Consider the following 6,963-nt stretch of genomic DNA (forward strand, 5'->3'; position numbering starts at 1 on the left):
AAAAAAGTATGGCTTATAAGTTAAGCGAACTGGACGATAATCGTTTGGTACTGCTGCTACGGTGCTACCTGCTCGATCTTTAGCTGTCCCAGTTGCCAACTTACCCATCAACAGAAACGACGGAGGAATCTGCAACATTGAGCAAGCCACCATGTTAATTGACTCTAGTACTAAGTAGCCGTGTTAATAGACCACACGGGCCACGAATAGCGATGCATGCAGTAACTAGTACCAGTAGTTCAGCAGAAAATTACCTGCGTGCATGCACAGCCTTACTGGCTGATTGCTAGACACCTTGACTTCAACCAGCATAGTTTGCTTGGAGTCTTGTGCTCTCGTTCCTGTCAGGCTACCACTAGTACGTGGTTTGGCTGCGTCTGCAGCCACAACCACCAGATTCCTGAGGTCTTCCGGGGCTCCCGAAGAACTTCTGTGGAATTTTCTGTGTGCTATTAAAAAAGATCGTAATGCTCTATGTGTTCCTGAAAAAGTTCAGCGGTCTTCAGCGTCACTACTTTAATTTTTTCGTGTCCTCCATGCCACTTCCGTCAGTTTAGGCTCTAAGGCTATGAAAAGACGAAAATGCCCTTAAGTGTAAATATGTCATTAATTTTTTTTTTAGCATCTTAACGACTTCAAATGAAAAAACTCAAAACTAGAAAGTTGTAGATCTCGTCGAGATCTATAAATTTCATATAAAAATTATTTTTGTTTAATTTCGCAAAAAAAATAATATGATTTTTCTAAGATATATTAATCATATCAAATCATATTTTTTTTTGCAGAATTAAATGAAAATAATTTTTATATGAAAATTATAGATCTCGACGAGATCTACAACTTTCTAGTTTTGAGTTTTTTCATTTGAAGTCGTTAAGATGCTCAAAAAAATTAATGACATATTTAAATTTAAAGGCATTTTCGTTTTTTCACACCTGCAGTTTGACGACGTTAGAGCCAAAACTAACAGAAGTGGCATGGAGGGCACGAAAAAATTGGAGCAGTGGCGCTGAAGACCGCTGAACTTTTTTAGGGGCACACAGGACATTGCGATCTTTTTTAATGGCACACGTGGAATTGTTTAAGAACTTTCGCTTGCGGATTAAACATTGGCAGCGGCGGCAGCAAGATGCCTATCGCCTACCGCTGGATTATTGCAAATCATGCTCATGCGGCCGTGTTCCGGTCCAAGCCAACGTATAGGACATGCACAGCGCAATTATGTTAGAGCAGGCGGGACTGGGACAGTGTTCATGTGGTAAGTTTGTACATTCAGCAGCTTTTAGGGAAAACAAATGAGCGAAAACAAATGAGCTTGATGGAGGCCTACGATCAGCAGGCGTAGGAGGGGGACAAATCGATATTTGTCCTAGACATGGCATGCTGTTACAGATAACAGATTAGTATATCTGAATACGGGCGTTTAGGTTTCAACACTTCAACTGCTACGGTCGGAAATATCTGCAGGATGTATGCACGGGTGCACCAACCGCTCTGACACTAGTTTCGGTTGTTTGTACACATCTTCAGGGGGTGGGTGATTGTCATGCGTGCCATTAATATTTTGAGACTTTTAGACTAGTTTCTTCTTACACTTTAGAGTATTTTGAGACTTTAGACTAAACTGGTGTGCATCTCCATTGATGAATGATATGTTTGGTTGAACCGCTGAACCCAAGTTGGGTTCTCATTCCCTGTTTGTTAAGTAGCAAAGAACAGAACAAACGACCAAGTCGTTAGGGCCCAATATTTTTTTTTTGTTTTGAAAAATATCAGCCCAATGGGCATTTTCTGAAGACAACTCGGCCCAACGGGCATCGATGAGGCTGCGTCTCTTCTTGCTATGGCCGTATCGGTGTGGTACTGGGCCTGGCAAAAACTAGTTGCAGAACTCACGATACTCGCGACATTCTACTGTATCACAATTGACGATAACTTTGCCGTGCCATTCGTTCCGCGCAGTCGGTTCCCCCCTGTTCCTGTCTGAGATCGCGCCGACGACGATCCGCGGCGGGCTCAACATCCTGTTCCAGCTCAACGTCACCATCGGCATCCTCTTCGCCAACCTCGTCAACTACGGCACCTCCAAGATCCACCCGTGGGGATGGAGGCTGTCGCTGTCGCTGGCGGGCATCCCGGCGGTGCTGCTCACCCTGGGCTCGCTCTTCGTGATGGACACTCCCAACAGCCTCATCGAGCGCGGGCGCCTGGATGAGGGCAAGGCCGTGCTCAAGAAGATCCGGGGCACCGACAACGTGGAGCCGGAGTTCAACGAGATCGTGGAGGCGAGCCGCGTGGCGCAGGAGGTGAAGCACCCGTTCCGCAACCTGCTCCAACGCCGCAACCGGCCGCAGCTCGTCATCGCCGTGCTCCTCCAGATCTTCCAGCAGTTCACTGGGATCAACGCCATCATGTTCTACGCGCCCGTGCTGTTCCACACGCTGGGGTTCAAGAGCGACGCGTCGCTCTACTCGGCGGTCATCACGGGCGCTGTCAACGTGATCTCCACGCTCGTGTCTGTCTACTCCGTCGACCGCGTCGGCCGCCGGATGCTGCTCCTGGAGGCCGGCGTGCAGATGTTCCTGTCGCAGGTGGCCATCGCCGTCGTGCTGGGCATCAAGGTCACGGACCACTCCGACAACCTGGGACACGGATGGGCCATCATGGTCGTCGTCATGGTCTGCACCTTCGTCTCCTCCTTCGCCTGGTCGTGGGGGGCCCTGGGCTGGCTCATCCCCAGAGAGACCTTCCCGCTGGAGACGAGGTCGGCGGGACAGAGCGTCACCGTCTACGTCAACCTGCTCTTCACCTTCGTCATCGCGCAGGCCTTCCTCTCCATGCTCTGCCACCTCAAGTACGCCATCTTCTTCTTCTTCTCCGCCTGGGTACTCGTCATGTACTCATGTCGCTCTTCGTCCTCTTCTTCCTGTCGGAGACCAAGAACGTGCCCATCGAGATGACCCAAAGGGTGTGGAAGCAGCATTGGTTCTGGAAGCGCTACATGGACGACGACAACCACCACATCGTCAACGGCAAGATCACCGCCAACAATGGCGCCTCCGTTTAACTACTCCATCTGATCTGTTGATGCATCAGACTTGAGACTTGAGGAGATCGAGTATATCCGACCGCCGACAGCGTACTACAGTACTACTACTGCTGAAGGAATTTATGAGCACAGTGTTCACCTATATGCGATGCAAAAAGGCAATTGGTAGTTGCCGCCTTGTTGTTCTACAGGAGCCAAGTGTTTCAGCCAAAGTCCATGCTCATCTTTGATTTGTATCTTTCAACTTTCAAGCATAGTTTACACGGATTGTAATCTCATCCATGCCTGATCCTCGAAACCTACATGCATACTAGTAGAACCTTGTACTAAGCGGATCTTGTGAATGTAATGGTGCCATTCCCCACTCCCCAGTGACCTCTATTTTTCAGCGCAGCTATGAGTCAAGTCCAACACAGAAACCGTTTCTGATACAATACCACACGAAAACTGAACTTTCAGGCATGTTCAGATTGCCCGGTTAGCTAAAATGGTACTACAAAACAGTACCATGTACAATTGGAGCAGGATACACATGTGAATATGTTAGCTTTGGTTTGTTCGTTACATGCAGAGGGGCTACACGTTCCGTGCCGCCGTAGAGCCGTGGAGGCCGGGAATATGGGAAAGATGCCGGGAATTGTATTGACAAAGCTGGAGGAGGAATCACGTTCAAGCAAGGGCCTTTAGACGACCTCTTTTTTTATTTCATGCAGCCATGGAGCCTGAGTTTAGCAAGTTGGCGGTAGCCCTGGAGTGGAGAGAAACCCACAGGAATCCAAGACCAACCGTCGATGCTGCTGTGGGCATCTGCTGTGTTTTGCAAAAGAAGAGATAACAATAAGCTGCCCAAATGGTAGCCTCCATCATCAAAAAGATGGAGCGAAGCGAGGGCTCATCCAGGGCAGCCTCCGGTCATGTGTCCGCAACAGCTCCGCGTAGGACGAAGGTTTCCACACTTTTTCAAGCTAAGGCCTCAAGCTCTGATAGCTGTGCGGCTGTGCCTGCAACTGTGCTGATAGCAACGCTTAAGGGATACACGGGCAGGTCTGCCTAACAAGTCTATTATATACAGGTGAAGAGTGGAACATAAAAGTAACTTTGTGACATCACAATTGAACTTATCTCCGAGGCCTCTTGCATCTAGCCATAGCTAACCATAAACTTGTCTGAGAACCCAGCTCCTCGATTACCACCAAAGGATCCGAATCCACCACCTTCAAACCAACCAAATTATGTTAGTTGCCAAAAACAGGCTGCTGGCACCAGACAAAACAGATAAATTTGTCACTGTAAATTTATTCTTTCGGTAGCCCAAACTGCTTATAAGTTGGTAAACACATAAGATCTTAGTGCCAAGTATTTCTGTGTCATCAAAGAACGGTAAGACAATAATTCAGCTCCAAAGCACCAAAGATTGTATTCCCTCGGTTCCAAATGATAAGTCGTTTTGGCTTTTCTAGGTACATCGCTTTTGCTTTGCACCGAGATAGCAAAAGCTATGTACCTAGAAAAACTAAAAACGACTTATAGTTTGAAAAAGATGGAGTATCTGACATGACAACAATTACTTGCAAACAACAAACCTAATATCTGACTATTTGAGTTAGAGCATGTCTCAGCGGATGGTAATGCAGATTGATCAATAATTAGTACACTTAGCTTGAAAAAATTGTCTGTGAGATTTAAAATCAGTACATACTATTCCTAAAGCTAAAGATCAAATACTTTATATAGAATTTTTCAGGACAGCCGAAATGAGTAAACCTATTTGGACCTGATCAGTGATAATTGCTGACAGGGAGACCATAAAAATTCTTTGTAAGCCTAAAGGAGCCTATGCACTATATGCTAGCAGCTTGACAGATAAGCATAGTACTCGGCAGCACTTGTATCTTACTTTTCTACATTTTACTTTTCTTGGCTTCCAAGCCTTTGTAATAGAAATTTACTCAGCATCCACTTTAGTGGTTAGAAAATATGCTGAAGCAGGTAGAAAGTAGATGTTGCCCTCTGCCCATAAGAGCAGGGGCACACCCTTATCAGGACAAGCCATTGCATTTCCTTTCAATTCAAGCGGCCAAGGGTCAAGCTGTCCTCTGTTAGTTCCCCAAATCTGAATCTGAGATCTATTTTGGGCCAACAATTGGTATCTAGAGCCTAGGGTTCTTGAGCGAGTGAGCGCCATGTCCACCGCCGGCCAGATCGAGAGAGAGCGCGCCGCCGCCGGTGCGGTGATCAACCCCGGCGGTGACGCAGTAGGAGCCGGAGCCAGAGATCGCAAGACGCGCCTTGCTGCCGCAGAGGCAGCGGCCGAGATGGCCAAGCGGGCAGCGGTTGCGGCTCAAGCCGCGGTGGATGCCGTTGTGGCACTGCGCACCGAGATGGAGCGGGAGGAGCTGGAGCCAGCAGGAGGAGGGTCGCGCAGTCCGATCGGGCGCCGCCGCTAGTCGCCATCACCAGAGCGGCGTCGTGGTCGCTACGGGCGCTCCCCGGTGCTTCATATGGTCTACCGCGACTCCGGAGCGGGCATGCCATGGCCGATGCTCACCAAGACGAACTACCACGAGTGGAGCCTGCTGATGAAGGTCAAGTTGCAGGCTCGGCGGTTGTGGGAGGTGGTACACGTCGGTGGTGTCAGCTACGACGACGATCGCTAGGCGCTGGAGGCCCTGTGCGCCGCCGTCCCCACCGAGCTCGGCGCCTCCCTGGCCAACAAGGCTACGACGAAGCTGGCATGGGAAGCAATCGCCGCGGCGCGCATCAGCGGAGATCGCGTGCGCCGGGCGACGTTGCAGCGCCTCCGAGGGTAGTCAGAAGGCCTCGCCTTTTAGCCAGGTGAGCAAGTCGAGGACTTTGCCCTTCGCCTGACCACCTCATTCCACCGCATAAAACTATCTAATACATTTTTATATTCTTTCTACAAATGTGTGGCCTAGCCAGCTAGCCTCACTGCTAGAAATGGGACACGGCATGGTCCTCCCGCTTGGTACCGCTTTGGGTGGTGCCCTCTAGGCATGCGAGGCACGTCGGGCCGTACCGACATGGTACGATAAATATTTTCTTCGTCCAAAAACAGCCCATGGCAATGCCGGTACAACTTTGCGTCATGCCAGCCCATACATGGCCCTCAAAATATCTCTGCTATTTTTTTCTGCTCATGATATAAAATATATATATCTTGTCTGTACTATTTTCATAAAAATTTTAAATCATTTTCATAATCCATTCAAGAATTAGATAGAAGATAGTATATTGAATGCTAAAAATCATTAGCAATAGTAATTAGAGATAAATACAAAATGCAGGCTCCATAATTGGAAGAACTAGAGGTTGCTTCTGCTTTATTATGATTTTGTTAGGTTCAACTACTAGCTTTGCATATCCATGCGTTTAATCCGTGATGTGCATGAGAGACGTGGTGGATGTGGATGTGCGAATGCTGGTTGATTTCTCTGAACCATGGCTGGCGGTGGCAACTCCGACCTGTCGTCGGACGCGGCCAGCCTCGCCCTCGCATCACCACCGTGGCGCTCTCGGCGGCGTCGGCGGCCATGATGGCGTCCGCCTCCCAATGGTCCTGCACGGGCTGCTCACCGGCGACGGAAAGCAAGGTCTCCTACAGCGACTACAGCTCCCTTAGGTACGCCGTACTCGCTCCATCCATTCTTCTTCCTCGCATGAGGCCATGACACCACTGCTGAGCTGATCATGGTACGTGGACGGCGGTGCACGCAGTTACAGTCTATGTCTAGTCGCCAACGTGATATCGGCTGCGCTACAGGCGGCGGCGGCGGCGGCGGCGGCGTGGCTGACGGCACGCGGCAAGGTGCACGCGTACGAAAGCAAGGCGGCCAAGTCGCTGTGCGAGCTCGTCGACACCGCGGTGCAGGTGCTGCTCTACTCGTCGGCGGCGG

The 6,963-nt window shown here is 49.5% G+C and overlaps 1 pseudogene; it reads left to right on the forward strand.

Annotated features, from left to right (window-relative positions):
• The first annotated feature begins 1,129 nt into the window (after positions 1-1,129).
• Positions 1,130-3,197, forward strand: LOC136489862 (sugar transport protein MST4-like; annotated as a pseudogene).
• Positions 3,198-6,963: the final 3,766 nt, after the last annotated feature.

Source organism: Miscanthus floridulus, chromosome 10 (assembly GCF_019320115.1).
Source record: "Miscanthus floridulus cultivar M001 chromosome 10, ASM1932011v1, whole genome shotgun sequence".
Lineage (NCBI taxonomy): Eukaryota > Viridiplantae > Streptophyta > Magnoliopsida > Poales > Poaceae > Miscanthus > Miscanthus floridulus.